We start from the raw sequence: 18,119 nt of genomic DNA on the forward strand, positions 1-18,119 counted from the left end.
TAACCAAAAGAAGTCCCAGAGCTTGAGGGTCATCATTGTGGAGGGGGAGCCGCTGCACAACAATGATTTTGACCATGTTTTGGTCTTGCAGCTTCCTGAATGGGAGGCTGAGAGCAGATGGCCCTTTACCTCCTGTCTGAAGGCCTCCTCCAATTATTGCCAGGCCCCGGATTTAGCACAGGACCCAGTGAGATGCTGCAAAAGTTACATCGATGTGTGAAAATGCCCCCTAATTAGGGCCCTATTGACCTAATTCATTCCCTTCCTCCATGGAGCCGTTGATGATTCCCCTGGGAAACTCGTCCAGGGCTCCTGCAACCTCCCCAGCATTCCCCACCTCACCCCACCTTGTCACCTCCCAACCCACCTCCTTGTGGCCAAGGAATTTAGCACTAGGTATGCGGGCAGGGGTGAGTCAATGTTGTCAACGTGAAAATAGGTGGTCTTAGTGTAAAACAATGTATGATCAGCATGTTAGGCTTAGGTTAGATCAAGTGCACTGGGACAGGTGCTTTGAAATCAGCAAAATATAACTGTCAGTCTAATCAAACAGCACATATCTGTGTAAGGAGAGATTTTGAAATCCTTCCCTTAAAGCACCAGGATGGACTCTCTCCTGCCTCAGTTTATCTACTGCTGAAACCCTCATCCATGCCTTTGTTACCTCCAGACTTCACTGTTCCAATGCACTACTGGCCGGCCTCTCATCTTCCACTTTATATAAAATTAAGGCCATTCTAAACTCTGCTGCCTGTAACCTAACTCACACCCAATCCCATTCCCCATCACCGCTGTGCTTGCTGACCTACATTGACTTATGCTCAAGCAGTGCCTTGATTTTAAAATTCGCATCCTTGTTTTCAAATCCCTTCATGGTCTCACTACTCCCTATCTCTAATCTCCTCCAGCCCCACAACCCTCCAAGTATCTGAGCTCATCTAATTCTGGCCTCTTGCACATCCCTGATTTTAATCGCTCCGCCATTGGTGGCCACACCTTCAGTTGTTGAGGAATGTTTAAGAATTCCTTCCCCAGACTTCTCTCCCTCTCTACTTCACTTTCCTCCTTTAAGAGACTCGCTAAAAATCTACCTCTGACTAAAGTTTTGGTTGTCTGGTCTAATGTGGCTCGGTGTCAAATTTTGTTTTAAAATGCTCCTGCGAAATACCTTGGGACATTTCACTACAATAAAATTGTTCTGTAGGTAGAAGTTGTTGTTGGAGCTACTTACATGATTTGCAATGTTTACATGCGTTTTTACACACAAGATACTGTTTCTACTGCTTTCCCAGTTATTGCTCTATATATACACTGTTCAAACAGGTGGACTATTTGGTCGCATCAGTTTCCAAACCTGACAGGTTAGGTTAAGATAAAGATTATATTGTTTAAACGATCTTGCCCAGGGGGAATGAATTTTCCATCCTGGTGGTTTCAGTGGAAAGATATTTTAAATCCTTTCTTGCACACGTGTTTATTGTTGGATTAGTCTGGTATTTGCATTTCAATGTTCGTTGAAATACCACTATCACATCGGAAGAATTCTAACCCATGAATTCGAAGAACCTGTCAGAGTGTGACATTGGGGTATTATTCATTGTATCTTGCTGGACACTGGATGTAATAATATGGTGATAATGACAACTGCAACGTTTTACTGAAACAGAGAATGGAATTTTGGTTGAAGCAAGACATTCTGCTCAGTACATTAATTAGGCTGCACTTTAGCTAATCTAGTTTCAGCATGCCAGCATGTTCCTTACCACCAATATTAGGGTTTAGACTCTGTGGTTATGGTCTGGTTGGGCTAGGGTTAGGATAAGGTCATGTGGTGTTGCATTTTTAAAATGTCTTTATCCAGTAATTATTAAAACTTGATCTGATTTGATATGAACACGTTAATCAAAAGTAGCTCACTGAGGAATTTCAACCCCAAAATTGCTTCAGTAATTGAGGGTTGCATCGTAACAGCCTCTGACTGGATCACCAATTGGGTCTTAAGTGCAGAAGGCAATGATGGTAAACATGTTCAAAGTGTGGGAACTTGGCACTTTTTACCCACCTGCAATGGGGGGGTTTTGTGCCGTATCGTCCCACTTTCGGCGCATCTCACCTTAGTAATAATGCATTCCTGGAAAACATGCTGGATAGCAGGCGGGGCAGCCTCTGATTCACCCACTCCACTGTCACCTCAGCCTGTCAGTAAACCAGGCACCAAATTTAAAGGGTGTCCCTGCTCAGAGCTAGCACTCTCTAAGGGATCGGAAGCTGCTACAAAGTTACGGCTGGCAAAGGCAGGAAACATGCTGTCTCCAAATTTAGGGACATCTCGGGCACCAATCGGATGCAGTGGAGGCTCATCGTGAAGTTCAATACCCCTGCTCTGTGCAAAGACCAGCAAGCAAGGTCAACAATCCAGAATGGGAGGCGGTGGCAGTGGTGGTCAGTACCAATGCCCTGTAAAAGAGGACAGCAACCCAGCGCCGAAAAAGGATGAGTGATCTCCTCCGTTCCACTTCTCATCACTCTCAATTCACACACTCACAAACCCATCACACATCCACAGGGATCTCACTCACGGCCAGTTCAAGGATCATCACCATTCACTCTCTCATACACACCTTCATCTACCCAGTGGATCATGTCCTCACCTCAGCCATGGCACCACTCACCACCCACATATGCCAGGCAGCCTTCCGATCTGGCCCTGTAGGAGTCCTGCTTACACTCTCTCCATCTGTATTCATGCAGAACAAGCTGGCACACAACAAAAAGGGAGGTCACATCCGGTGGAGAAATGTCTGACATCAAGGCCCTCACGGACTTTGAAAACAGAGCAATCCAGCTGGCTGGCGACGATCTGGACCATTCCTGTGCTGATGGTGAGGTCAGCAATGCTCATACAAGTAAGGATCCAGCAGTGCAACATCCATCAGACAACCATGCTGTGAGTGATGTGTCCTGTTTCACAGGCCACTGCCATGCACTAATTATTTCTCCTTGCTTTCGCAGCCGATGGGGTCCACAACCCAGATCCTTGACTCAAGCCCTGAAGACAACTTGCAAGAAGAATCTGATGACACCCTCATTGAAGATTCATCAGAGCGCTCACCCACACCCTTCACCAGTGCAGAAACAATCACCTCAGTGGGACCTAGCTCCAGAGTAGCCTCGGGATCACAATCTGGTGAGCACATCACACTCTCTGATCCACAGCAGACGGAGGCAGGAATTTCTCAGGTTTCTAGCAGTCGGAGGCCAGCCAGAGGCCAGAATTTTGATGAGTCCGAGTCAGATGAGGAGCCTTTGGACTCGGTCATACCTCGGTTGTTGGAGCTGCAAAGGCAAATTCGGGAACTGTCAGAGGGATATCTGCTGTATTCCTCAAGTTGCAAGGCACGATGGAGGAGACAGTCCGACTTCAGCCTGAGGTGACAGTTTTGGCACACCATGCTGACTTTGCCCTATTTTACCATGCACTTCCAAGTATTTTGAATATTCTGAGTCACCTTATGGGGAACAGTCCTTGGAGCAGCAGCAGGTTTGTGGCTATCTGGCGGAGTTCCAGAGGCAAGACAAACTCATGCACTGTGAGTGGAGGAGTCCATGGTAATGATGAGCTAAACCTTGTTTCGGGAGCTTGGCCACATTAACTCCAACCAAGACAGAATGGCCAATATCACGGAGAGTCTAATGCAGCACCACTTGGAATGGATGCAAAAGCAGCATGACTCCCTGCAAATGGTATAAGGCTCACTCAGTAACCTGGAGCAGTCCGCTCAGAGTATAAGCATTGACATCCATGAATACACAAGGAACCGTGTTCCCTACAAGACATTCAAACTAGTGGAATGGACAACTGCTGCACCCCAGCAGCCAGCCCCACTAAACCCACCTGAAGGTCAAGCTAGGGCTATGGAGGTTAGTGAGGGAGGTGAAGGTACTGAGAGCATCTCAGCACCCTCATCTTCTACTGACTCCCCAGCCCCTCAGCTAGATCCCTCCTCTGCTCTAAGGTGTACTGCAGGAATTCACCAAGGCTCCTTAGACAACACCTTCAAAAACCACAACTAATACCATCTAGAAGGACATGGGCAGCAGATAGATGGGAACATTACCACCTGGAAGTTCCCCTCCAAGCCACTCACCATCCTGACTTGGAAATATATCGCTGTTCCTTCACTGTCGCAGGGTCAAAATCCTGGAACTCCCTTCCTAACAGCACTGTGGGTGTACCTACACCACGTGGACTGCAGCAGTTCAAGAAGGCCGCTCACCCCCACCTTCTCAAGGGCAACTAGGGATGGGCAATGAATGCTGGCCTAGACAGCGAAGCCCACATCCCATGAATGAATAAAAACAAAATTAAAGCAAAACACTGCGGATGCTGGAAATCTGAAATAAAAAGAGAAAATACTGGAAGAACTCAACAGGTCTGGCAGCATCTGTGGAGAGAAACAGAATTGACATTTCGAGTCTGTATGACTCTTCTTCAGAGCTCTGCTCTACTTGTGCCAATGACAACAGCTGACCTTGCAGAAATTTAGAGGTCATGGTCTGAGGTAGGCCCCCAACCTGTACGATGATGCCAACCACCACTCCTCAGTGCCAGACAGCATGAGAGTTGAGCTGCCGGCCTCCACCATCCCCGAGGCAACTACATAGCAGCATTCACAAGCACAGGGCTCCATATTAGCTCAATCGCTAACGGGTTCACCAACACTTTGTTAATTTCACAATTAAGCACATTGTAAATACATATCGCTATGACCAAGAGTGTTGTGGCCCATTTTTGTACAAATGAGATTGTTTATAGAATGAAAGTGATTCTTACCAATGGAACTGAAGACTGCATGCTGAAGTGCCTCTCATTAACACCATCAGGAGCCAGGGTGTGCACATGCATGTCCAGCAGTGGAAGGCTACTTCCATCTTCAGTCCTTCAGATGAGGTAGGAGTTCACAAAGGGTTGAGCTTTGAGATGCTCCCTGAACATTTCTTGTCCATCAATGATTGACTTTACAGGAGGATCAATATCAAATCCAGTTTATCAGGTGCCACTTCAACTAGGGATGCTGTGTCGAAGGCAGTCATCATACCTGATTGTTACATAGTGACTAAAGGGGATTTCCCACATGTTAAGGTGTCGTGTATGCTCCAGGGAATCATGCTTGTGTGGTTTCTCCACTACATTGGAAGCCTTTGTCTTCCAGGTGGTGGAGGCTGTGGGGTCACAGGGAGGTGAGGTGCATGTTGCAGAGGTCACACACATTCCTGACACTGGACACAGGTGGTGGATGTGGAAGCTGGTAGAAGGAGTGCTGAACACAAGTGTGGCATCACCCTGCACAGTGTACAATCACTGTAGTACTGTCGGCACAGGCAGTCATATCTGTAGGTCGGGGGTGTAAAGTTCTGCTTCCTACTGACACCTTTGGCATAGTGGGCATGGTTTGAGTAGGCAAAAAGAGGCCATCAATGAGCCAGAGAAAATGGCACCAACAGATGTGTGCAGGGTCCAGGTTGTGAAGGACTTCTCAAGGTGTATTTGTGCACCATGCTGAGGGCAAGTGTTATGATGGTTGTGGTTTCAACCATGTTGATGACACTGACTTTCAGTATGTGCTGTTGGTTTTCTCTCTTGTTGGTGATGTCCATTTCCCTGAGGAAATGTGGCATCCATGTGAAAAGTTTAATATGTGGAAGCTGCACACTAAGGATTGACTAATATACTTATGCCCTTTCATGAGCCTTAGAGAATCTGCTTTGAATTAAGAGGCTTCTGGTGATGACCCCCTCCTGTAAAGAATCAGCCAGGGCTACATCAACCCAGATCCCACTGCTACCCCCTTCCTCCTCCTCCGTGTCAGATCCATGAGCCTGGACAGGGGTCTCCTCCTCCTGCTTCTCATCTTCTTCATCATCCTCCTCAGATGCCTCTGGTTGTAGGCTCCTCTGCTGTGCCATTCTGTGGAGCATGCAGCACACAACGATAACTCTGGAGATCCTTGCAGGGGAATATTATGGTGATCCTCCAGAATGTTCAAGGCACCTGGAGCATATCTTCAAGATGCCAATAACCTACTCAGTTTTTTTTTAATTCATTCACAGGATGTGGGCTTCGCTGGCTGGACCAGCATTTATTGTCCATCCCTAGTTGCCCTTGAGAAGGTGGTGGTAAGCTGCCTTCTCAGTTGTGTTGCGAGCCAGCACATGGATGTTATTGTACTGACCTTTGGGCTCCATGTGCCGCTGCCTCAAGGAGGTCACCAGCCACCTTCTTAAGGAGTTGCCCACAAGCCAACCATGGACCTGTGTTGGGGTCTGAAAAAGCTGAGGCAAAAGCGAATTCCTCAGTGTGAAAGAATTATGGCAGCTTCCAGGGTACTGGGCACATCCGTGCAGGACACTTTAGTTTGGTCACGCACTGACTGCCCATTCAGGGAGTGGAGGGACTTCCTGATCATGAAGGTGTCAGATAGGTGACATGGTGCCCTTATGGTGATGTGGGTGCAGCCTATAGCTCCCTGTACTTGTTGTTTCTGCAAACTCCTGGTCCTGTGTGTCACAGCCTCCAGGGAGTCTATGTGCTCCTGCACTTGAGCAAAGAGGGTACCTGTAACTGCCTTGATGAACCTGTGCACAGCTGATTGTGAAATGCTGCAGAGGTCTATGGCTGACCCCTGGAACTAGTGGGCAGCTTTAAAAATTTAAAGGCGCTGTGACCTTACGTGCCATTGGCAGAACATGTGGACAGCAGACTATAGTGTCAGATCTTGTTGCTTGAGGTGATAGTGTTGGCACACCAACACACTGAGGTCAACATTGGTATGATGGCAGCCGCTATGCAGACACCAGTCCTGCACTGCAGCGGGGGTTGAACTCCATCGCTGATGCCATAGTTGGCCTCCAACAGTGTCAACACGAGAGGGGTACGGGGCAGTTCAATCTCATTCCAGCTACCCCTTCTTCTACCCTGGACATCCCTAGGGAGGAGGATCAGCAGGTGCCTACCTCGGGGTCATCCATCCAGGTTACTTCGGGAGTACCCGGCTCATCCAAATCCCCTCTTCCTGTGTACCCAGCAGCTCCATCTCCACAGGCCGAGGAGGGTGCCACTGCCACACAGCAGGACCCCGAAAGCCAGCCGGAGACCCCCAGTTCTCAGCCCTCCTGAGGACACATGCCAAGGTCATCACAGACAGGGCGTCACAGTCAGCAGGCTTCTTCCACCTCCGCTGTGGATGTTCGCAGAACATCAAGATGTAGCCACAGGGTTAAGAAGGTTAAGAAGATGTAGTTGCACAGCCTGGGCATGGGTGTTAGTCACTTGTACATAACGTTCACTATTGTAAATAAAGTCCCAAGACTGTCTCTCTGCCTATAGCTGCTTGATAAGTAGTGTTTGTGTCACTCAGTGTGAAACATTGGTTTCTGCACAAGGTAAAGGCAGGTGTGTCAGTCCAGGGCCTCTTCCCTGTGCTTTCTGCAGCCTTCAGACCAAACTGATGGTCCGGCCTCAAACTCCCTGGACATATTACTGATGCCTGCACCTTGATGGTGCTTGTCATTGCTGCAGAATGTCATGGGCAGGTGAGTCATTGGCATGTTAAAGTAATATACCTGCATGGTAGCCCCTCAGTTCTGATGTGAACAACCTGTTACTCCAGCTGTTGCTGCAATCAGGACTTTGCTGCTGTGTAGACACGTTTATCAAAATCCATCTGGTTTAAATATTGCAATGAAATGTGTCCATCAGTCTCTTTGTGTGCTCTCAGCACCTTTAAGGTGGGACTGGCCCCCATCTCTTCAACATCTGTGACCAGTGAAGCTGTGCTCCTGAAGGGCTCAGGTGCTGAAGGCAGACAAAGGATCAGGTGTATTTAAAGTTTCACGTCTGTGTATCCATGATGTGACCCTGATCACAGAGCACAAGCGAGCTGCCCTCAGCCAGATAGGAGTCAGGCATTCTCAGAGGCTATGTGAAGATCTATGGAGTTTCCTCACTGTATGTCCTCATCATCCTCTTGGAATCTAGCAACCACTAGGACCACCATTGCATCTTCATGATATCAGTCTGAGCACTTAGGGTATTTGTGCTGCCATCAGCCACACAGAAGTAAAACATTCACAGATGCAAGGTGAGGATATTATGACTGGCCTTACTGCATCTCATCCTCATCCTCCATGAATCTTGCGGCTTTGAGGCCTCCTGAGTTCCCCTGCCCCATCTGGCCAGATGACGGCCTCATTACCGGCATCCTCGCCTTTGAGGACCTCATCATCATCATCATCCCCTTCAATGTCCTCCTCATCAAAGGATATGTGCAGCTTCTCCACCTCCTCATCAGCCAAGTCCTCCCCACTTTGCAGCGCCAGGTTGTGCAGTGTGCAAAAAGCGATGATGATGCGTGACACTCTCTGGGGACTGTATTGCAGTGCTCCACTGGACCTGTCAAGGCACCGGAACCTCATTTCAAAAATGCATTTAGTTTGCTTCACCAAAGTTTGGTTCATGGCACGAGCCTCGTTGTACTGTTGTTCTGTTGCTGTCTGAGGCTGCCGCACGGGCATCGTCAACCACATCCACTGTGGGTAGTCCTTGTCCCTCCACGACGAAACCTGCAACCTCTGTGGACCCTGGGAGATGTCAGGGACCTGAGACATGTTAAGGATGTAGGAGTCATGGACATTCCCTGGGAATGGTGCGCAAACCTGTAGAATGTGTTTGTGGTGGTCGCACACCAGCTGCATATTCAGCGAGTGGAAACCCTTACGGTTGATATGGTTGACTGCTTGTTGTCACGTAGATTGAAGCACCACCTGAGTACAGCTGAAGGCACCCTGCACCTGTGGAAAACTTGAGATCTGCGCAAATCCCAGCGCTCTTGCTTCCTGGCTTTCCTGATCCTGGGTGAAATGCACAAAGTTCTGTGCCTTCGCAAACGACGGTGACTTCCCGGATACATTTGTGGGTGGAGGCTTGTGAGATCCTGCACAGGTCCCCTGTGGAGCCCTGGAAGAAGGCACTGGTGTAACAATTGAGCATCGCGGTCACTGTCATAGCCACTGGCAGTGGATGCCCTTCATGTCCCCGTGGTGCCAAATCCTGCAGCAGGTGGCACATATGATCGGCCAGTTCCCTGGACATGTGCAGTCTTCGGCGGCACTGGCTCTCAGTCATCTGCAGGAATGACAGGTGCTATCTACAGAATCTGGGTCTAGCAAGGCACTTACAAGCGATTGACCACTGTGGATCTTCATCTGTGTGCATAGCAGGCCCTCCCGCCCCTTCGTCGAGAGGGAGGTGCTCCTCCCTTTGTCGAGCCAGCTGCCTCCAGCCCTCTCTTCTTCTTCTTCTCTGCTCTCTGTAAGCAATGAGGCAAAGCCTTAAATCACCAGGCTCCATGATCCTGATGTTCTCCTTTCCAGGTTCAAAGAGAGAGAGACATGTGGGTTAGCAAGGATGTACTAAGAACCTTTCTTGGTTAAGTCTGAAGGCCCCTTAATGCATGCAGGTGAGAGCTGGCCACCACTTGGATGGCCAGTGTGTAGTGGTTTCGTTGGCTCTCCGAAACCCCAGCCATCTCCACTCCACTCCACTTGACCGATTGGTGGCAACTTCGGCCACTGGACCGCATGCTGTGCTCTCAGCTCAGGCACAGGCATTCTCCTAACCTGCACAGAAAGGCTGCGTTGTTAGCTTGAACCATAATGGATATTGGTCCACACCTTAATACTGTAGTACTGGAGTGCTGCTTTGGGCTGCATTAGAGTGCTTAAGTTGGAGTTTGTTGAGTGAGGGAGTTCGGTGCAGAGGTAAAGAAGCGATCCTTTCATTTTCTATCTTCCTCAGAAAGAAGAGCAGCATCCTTGGTGGGACTGGTGAGAATTTCTACTGCCCTTAATATTCCCTAGACTACAGGAAGTAAAAGTAAAGGGATTAGTTTAAGGGTAAATCATAGCAGAGCAGCTTGGCCAAGTGTAATGCTTCTCTTATGTGATGAGGGAAGTCAGGGACATTTCCAGTGTCCAGGGCAACCACATGTGTAGGAAGTGTCTCCAGCTGCAGCTACTGGAAAACAATGTTTTGGAGCTGGAGTTGTGGCTGGAGTCACTGTGGACCGTCTGCAAGGATGAGATCTTTGTGGATAGCACATACAGTGAGGTGGTCACACCTCAGGTAAACAGTGCACAGGCAGAAAGGGAATGTGTGACTGCCAGACAAAGAAAAAGCACTAGGCAGGTAGTGCAGGAGTCCCTTGGGTTCACCTCAATCTCAAAAAAAGATTTTCCATTTTGGAAACTGCTGGGGGAGATGGTTTCTCAGGGGAATAGCAAAAGCCAAGTCTGTGGCATCACGAGTGGCTCAGCTGCACAGGGGGACAGGGAGAATGAAGAGTGGGAAAGCAATAGCAATAGGGGATTCTACTGTAAGGGGAACAGATAGATGTTTCTATGGCAACAGATGTGACAACAGGATAATATGTTGCCTCCCCTGGTGCCAGAGCCAAGGATGTGACTGAGCAGCTGCAGGACATTCTGAAGTGGGAGGGTGAACAGTAGGAGGCTGTCGTCCATATTGGTGCCAATGACATAGGTAAAAACAGGGATAAGGTCCTGTAAGCAGAATACAGGGAGCTAGGAAATAAATTAAAAAGCAGGGCCTCAAAAGTAGTAATCTCAAGATTACTCCCAGTGCCACGTGCTAGCGAGATCAGGAATAGGAGAATAGACCAGATGAATGCGTGGCTGAAGAGATGGTGCAGGAGGGAGGGATTTAGATTCCTAAGGCATTGGGACTGATTCTGGGGAAAATGGACCTGTACAAGCTGGACAGGTTGCACCCCAGCAGGACCGGGAACAAAATCCTCACAGGGGTATTTGCTAGTACTGTGGGGGAGGGCTCAAACTAGACTGGCAAGGGGATGGGAACCTGAGCGGGGAGACACAAGAGAGGGAAACAAAGGTAGGAATGAAAGACAGAAAAGCAGAAAGCAAAATTGGAAGGCAGAGGAAACAAGGGCTAGCAGCAAATAGGGCCATAGTACAAAAATAATGTGTAAAAATGCTAAAAGGACAAGTCTAAAGGCATTGTATCTGAATTTACGGAACATGCGCAATAAGGTAAACAAGTTAACAGCACAAATAGATGTAAATGGGTACAATGCGATTATGATTATGGAGAAATAGCTGCAGGGTGACCAAGGCTGGGAACTGAAAATCCAAGGGTACTCGATATTTAGGAGGGACAGGCAAAAAGGAAAAGGAGGTGGCATGGCTTTGTTAGTTAAGGATGAAATCAGAGTGATAGTAAGAGGATAATGGCTCAGAAAATCTAGATGTGGAATCAGCCTGGGTGGAGCTAAGAAGCAAAAAGAGACAGAAAACATGAGTGGGAGTTGTCTATAGGCTTCCAAATAGTAGTGGTAAGATAGGGGATGGCATTAAACAGGAAATTAGAGATGCATGTAAAAAGGGTGCTACAATAATCATGGGTGACTTTAATCTACATATAGACTGGGCAAATTAGCAATAATACCGTGGCGGCTGAATTCCTGGAGTGTGTACGAGATGGTTTTTTAGTCCAGTATGTCAAGGAAACACCTAGGAAACAGGCTATCCTAGATTTGCTATTGTGCAATGAGAAGGGGTTAATTAACAATCGTGCTGTGTGGTGTCCTTTCGGGAACAGAGACTATAACATTAGAGAATTCTTCATTAGAATGGAAAATGAAGTAGTTCAATCCGAAACTTGGGTCCTAAATCTAAACAATGGAAATTATGAGGGTATGAGGTATGAGTTGGTTAAGATAGATTGGGGAACTTCATTAAAAGGCATGGCAGTGGGCAGGCAATGCCAAATATTTAAGGAATGAATGTATGCATTGTAACAGTTACACATTCCTTTCTGACACAAAAACACAACAGGAAAAGCAGCCCAATCATGGTTGACAGAAGAAATGAAGGATAATATTAGATCCAAAGAAGACTCATATAAAGTTGCTAGAAGTAGCACGCCCGAGGATTGGGAGGAGCTTAGAATTCAGCAAAGCAGGACTAAAGGATTGATTAAGAGGGGAAAAATAGAGTATGAAAGTAACCTTGCAGGGAACATAAAAGCTGACTGTGAAAGCTTCTATAAGTATGCAAAAAGAAAAAGATTATTGCAGACAAATGTAGGTTCCTTACAGTATAAAGTAGGAGAATTCATAATCGAAAACAAGGAAATGGCAAAGCATTTAAACAACTACTTTAGTTCTGTCTTCGTGGAGGAAGACACAAATAACTTCCCAGAAATACTATTGAACCAAGGGTCTAGTGAGAAGGAGGAATTGAAGGAAATTAGTATTACTAAAACAATAGTGCTGGAGGAATTAATGGGACTGAAAGCTGATAAATCCCCAGGGCCCGATAATCTACATCCCAGGGTACTAAAGGAGGTGGTCATGGAAATAATGGATGCATTGGTTGTCACCTTCCAAATTTCTGTAGATTCTGGATCAGCGCCGGCACATTGGAGGTTGGCAAATGTAACCCCGTTATTTAAAAAAGGAGGGAGGGAGAAAACCGTGAAATACAGGCCAGTTAGCCTAACATCAGTAGTAAGGAAATGCTAGAGTCTATTATAACAGATGTGATAACAGGACACTTTGAAAATATCAATGGGATTAGACAAGTCAACATGGATTAATGAAAAGGAAATCATGTTTGACAAATCTACTGGAGTGTTTTGAGGATGTAATTAGCAGAAAAGATAAGGGAGAACCAGTAGATATGGCGTATTTGGATTTTCAGAAAGCTTTTGATAAAGTCCAACATAAGAGACTAGTGTGTAAAGAATTGGTTAGCAGACAGGAAACAGAGAGCAGGAATAAATGGGTCTTTTTCAGAGTAGTAGGTGGTGACTAGTGGGTACTGCAGGGGTCAGTGCTTGAGCCCCAGCTATTCGCAATATATATCAATGATTTGGATGAGGGAACCAAATGTAATATTTCCAAGTTTGCAAACGACATGGCACTTGGTGGGAATGTGAGCAGTGAGGAGGCGATTTAGGTAGGTTAGCAAGCAGTTAAGAAGGCAAATGGCATGTTGGCCTCCATTGCGAGACGGTCTGAGTACAGGAGCAAGGATGTCTCACTGCAGCTGTACAGGGCCTTGGTGAGACAACACCTGGAGTATTGTGTGTAGTTTTGGTCTCCTTACCTAAGAAAGGATATACTTGCCATAGAGGGAGTGCAGCGAAGGTTTACCAGACTGATTCCTGGGATGGCAGGATTGTCGTGTGAGGAGAGATTGGGTCGATTAGGCTTGTATTCACTGGAGTTTAGAAAAATGAGAGGGGATCTCATTGAAACAGATAAAATTCTGACAGGGCTGGACAGACTGGATGCATGAATGATGGTTCCTCTGGCTGGGGGTTCTAGAACAAGGGGTCACAGCCTCAGGATACAGGGTAGGCCATTTAGGACTGAGATGAGGAGAAACTTCTTCACCCAGAGAGTGGTGAACCCATGGAATTCCCTATCACAGAAGGCTGTGGAGGCCAGGTCATTGAATATATTTAAGAAGGAAGTAGATAGATTTCTAGACTTCAAAGGTGTCAAGGGTTATGGGGAGAGAGCAGGAGTATGGCCTCGAGATAAAGGATTAGCCATGATCATGTTGAATGGCGGAGCAGGCTCGAAGAGCTGAATGACCTGCTTCTGCCCCTATTTTCTATGTTTCTAAAATATTGCAAGGAGCTGTGAGTGCCTCCACCAGCGACTGCACCGTGGCCACCTTTCAGAATGGGGTCATACAACTTGTCCAGTCAGCCAATTTCTCTGGTGCCGCCTAAAACGAACATTAACATGCAGTCTGCACCTGAGGGATGAAATGTTCTGGAGCATTTGGTGGCACTTTCATGCTTTTGCGTTGTTTGAGTGAGCAGAAAAGCTAGAGGCCCCGACTCCAAGCATGTCAATGGAGCTGCTGCTGAAGGAGCTGCTGTCTCAGCTACAGAAGGATGCTCACTTTTGACCAGTTTTTCCTATTGCATGGCTACTTCCCTCACTACCAACCTCCATTCCCCCCACCCCCAAACCCCCTCCAGCATGTGCTTGGGTATTTCCTTCACTCTGTGTTGCATTGCCCTCCCCACCTCCTTCCCCCCAAGCCTGACCCGCACTGCAGCCCTTTCCCCATCACCGCACTGAAAGCCACCCGGGATAAGTGACTTGCCTGTGCCCCCTGTGAATGTGCAGCACCTCTTCCTTGATGCCTTATGGGTGATGCTCACCAGCGCTGCGCTTATGTGCACCTACCTCCGTGTTCCCCCCGAAGTTCAGGTCGCCAGGTCGCATACTTGTGAAGGCAGTCGTGAAGCGTGCCATTCTGAAGTCACGCCAACCTGGGCAGTAAATGTGACATGGGGGGGGATGATTCTGGTGAGCAGGGTTTATAATTAGATGCTAACATATTAAAATGACGTTCCCGACAAGTGGCGGCAGGAAACGTGGACCGTCATTGACAGGTGCAGCGGACAATTGCAAACTGGTTACACAATGGCGTGGAACCAATTTTTGGCCTTCTTGCCACATTGTCTCTGCCCCACCCACCCCTGCCCAGTCCGCCATGATGACCAATGCCAATGAGGCCAGGAAATTCCACCCATAGTCTTTAAAGAGTGCAGGTCTCTTAATGAAATGCATGTTCATTGATATTGGCTTTTAGTCTGGTTGATGTTCCTTGTGCGGAGAGTGTCATTCCCGTGGCAGTTGCCTTGGTGACTGTTGTTCTATTGCAGTTGTTGGGATCATGTGGATCTCTGGGATTGATGGTAGTTCTGTACTCAGTGCAGCTGGTGAGATCCCTTCTTCCTGACTGCCCGATCGCGATGAAGGAGCAGCTTCACTCTTTGAGTATGTGTGCCAGTGGTTGTGCCTGTATATCTGCTTGATTTTTTTCAACTCCCACTTTGAGTTGCCAACTGTGGAATCATGGGTCATTCTTTCCTCCTGGCACCTTTGTGCTGCCCCTGAAATTTGTATGGTCAGATCTCGCACAGCTTGGTTCAGTGAAGATTTCAGTTTATCATGCGCTTTCAAAGGTATAGACTCAGCTGGAATCTTGCCCTTCAACTCTTGCAGTTCTGCTCTGATGTGGACATTTTCCTGTCGATTATTTATCTTTGGCTTGTGCATTTCTTTGTGGTGTCACAGTCAGCAAACATCTTTTGGCTTACTTGAATATTGTCTCCCTCTCTCTGGGGTCTCATTGTCTCCCTCCCTCTGGGGTCTCATTGTCTCCCTCCCTCTGGGGTCTCATTGTCTCCCTCTCTCTGGGGTCTTCTGTTGTCCTTTCTCTGTTGGCATGTTCAGGATTACCAGCCCAAGCCTGAGACTTGGTACAGCTGAAATGAATGGCTGTTGCGTCCCATTTATGATCTAGAACTTGAGATTTTCCTTCTTGCCATTGCATCGGGCTGTCAGACTAATTCATCCTCTTGGCATGAGTCTTTTCCATCATATAGCCTCAATCTTACTTTCGAGGGCTTCATTTTCAGATCACCATGTTGATCCACTTCACACAGGTCTGTGAAGGTATTTATGTTGCATGATGCACCAGTGTCTGTCTGACACTTCTTGTTCTTGATACTATCCCTCTGGGGTCATCATGGTAACTGTGACAAACCATTTGTCAGCCATGGACTTGACTGAACCAACCTCTTGTAATGTGTATAGTTCTTCATCAAACTTGTCTGCTGATATCTCTCCAGTGGCCATCTGTATTGGCTTATTTTGTTTTTTTCTGGTCAAGCACTTGTAGGTGAAATGATTCAGCATCTTACAGTTAAAACACGTTTTCCACATGCTGGGAAATCTTTCTTTTCCTGTGCATGCTGTCCTCCACAGTATTTGCATCCTACCCTTTGTCTGAAAACCTCAGCTCTTTCAGCCTGGAATGTCCCTCAACATAATGTATCTCCTGGTCTTTCTTTAGCGTCAGTTTCTCACCTTTCAGTACACTGGCTCTCACCGAGGGATCTCTCACACCTAAGACTAATCTATCTTTAATCAGATTATCTTTTAACTGTCCAAATTCACATAATTCTCTAACGTGCCAATCAATGGTCTCATTTTCACTCTGAACTCTCATATTGAATACATAGCGTTCATGTGTAACATTCACTTGGGGTTCAAAATGTGCATTCAAGGCTTTCAAAATCTATGTCATCTTTTTTCTTTGTTCATCTTTTAGATTTAGGGTGCTATGCAATTTATAACAGTCCCTGCCCAGTAGTGTTAGGAGTGTGGCTACACTTATCGGTTCAGGCTTGTTAATTAAGTCCATTTCAATCTCACAGTTTCCCCATTGTAAGTGGAAAAACTGCCAATTTTGCCATGTATCGCTGTCCAATGTTACTGAAAATTAACTGCAGCCATTTTTACTCAGTAATTTACTTACAGCATTTGCCTGCGTTTCATTCATCCTTTTTCTCTGCAGCCCATAATTGCACTTGCAGCCTGTGAGTGCTTTTCTTTTCTACTATTTCTCAGCAGATTTTTTTTGCAGATTTGTACTTTTCTTTCTGTCTTTCTGAGCTGTGTCTTACTTACAGCCTCTATCTGCTTTCCTTTGTTCTTTTGAGCAACTTTTTTTTGCAGTTTTGAACCTTTCCTGGGTTCTTATTGTCTTCTCTGCTCTTTTTGCAGCGTTCAAAAACCTATTTTTCTCCACTTCTGTACACCATGTTTCAAGTATAAGGACAGTAATCTTCATCGATGTCTAAGAGGCTTTATTGAACTGATCTTAAGAGCTCTGCCCCGAGAGGCAGAGTGCCTATTTGCAAAATCACATGACTATGGCAAGCCAGTTAGTCAGTATAGCATTGCATTTCCAAAACCAAAACACAGTCCACCAGAGTATGGTCGAGCCACAGTTTTGTATAGTTGAAACATGACTTCTACTGACTTGAATTCTGATCCTCTGGGTGTGAAGGCCAGCATTCTATTTGTTTTTTTCAATGATTCTCTGTACCTATCTGTAACATTTTCATGGTTTGTGTATGTGCCCCCCCCACCCCCCGAGCCTCACCAAGTGTCCATCGTTTCTGACTTTTCTCCATTTAACTAGTACCCTGTTCTTTCCATTTTAAATCCAAAGAGGATGACCTCAAAATTTGCCTACAAATTTGGATAAGTCACTCATCTCACTTCCTTAATTGCTTAGGACCAAGGAGACTCAAGAAATCTTCAGTTTGGTCTCAAACTGATTTAGACAGACTGCAACAGGCTGTGAAGTAGATGAATTATGTGGAAATGTGGACTGAAAGAAAAAGCGTGCATTTCATTTTGCATCTTCCATGTCTTCAGGGTGTCCTTTAGTGCTCTACAGCCAGTGAAATTATTTTGAAGTATAGCCCCTGATGTAATTTAGGGAAAAGCCAAAACACACACAGCAAGCTCCCACAAATGATATTGAAATAAATGGTCAGGCGATCTGTTTTATGGTGCTGTTGGTTGAAAGAGGAATATTGACCAGGACATCAGGCGAACTCCCATGCTCCTCTTCAAAACGTGTCATGGGATCTTTTACGCCTACCTGAGAGGGCAGACAGAAGTTTTACATGATACCTTGTCTGAAGAACAGCACTCCAGTACTGTTCCTGAAGTGCCAAACCAGAATAATTACTCAAGTCTTGGTGTAGATCTTGAGCCTCAAATCTTCCGACTCAGAGATGCTTCTAATTCAGTCAGGCTGATGTCTCACAGTCAATATGATTACAGGCTTTGTTTTTAGTCTTTTGCTGCAGTAAAGGATCAAAATAAGCAGCTTCTGGCTTTGATTCCAATGATCAGGCAATCAGGGGACATAAATGCAGACTGATTACGCTCTGACCCTGTGGGATAAACAGGTCAGGCCCTCATCACTAATCTATCAGGCAACAAGATCAAATAGTTGGCATTGGTTTGGACTCTAGCTGTTGTGAAAGCGGATTCTTCATTTACTAGTTTCCTGTCAGTATCTGGGAATTTCATGAGGAATTGGAACCATTTTTCCAACCTCAAAGAACATCTGAGTGTTTTTCAAAATATCCTGCACTTCCCTTTATAAACAATTTATTGCGGACAAGA

General features: G+C 46.5%; 1 pseudogene; it reads left to right on the plus strand.

The window, feature by feature from the left end:
* The first annotated feature begins 7,531 nt into the window (after positions 1–7,531).
* Positions 7,532–7,709, plus strand: LOC121288772 (annotated as a pseudogene).
* Positions 7,710–18,119: the final 10,410 nt, after the last annotated feature.

Source organism: Carcharodon carcharias, chromosome 15, assembly GCF_017639515.1.
Source record: "Carcharodon carcharias isolate sCarCar2 chromosome 15, sCarCar2.pri, whole genome shotgun sequence".
Taxonomy (NCBI): Eukaryota; Metazoa; Chordata; class Chondrichthyes; order Lamniformes; family Lamnidae; genus Carcharodon; species Carcharodon carcharias.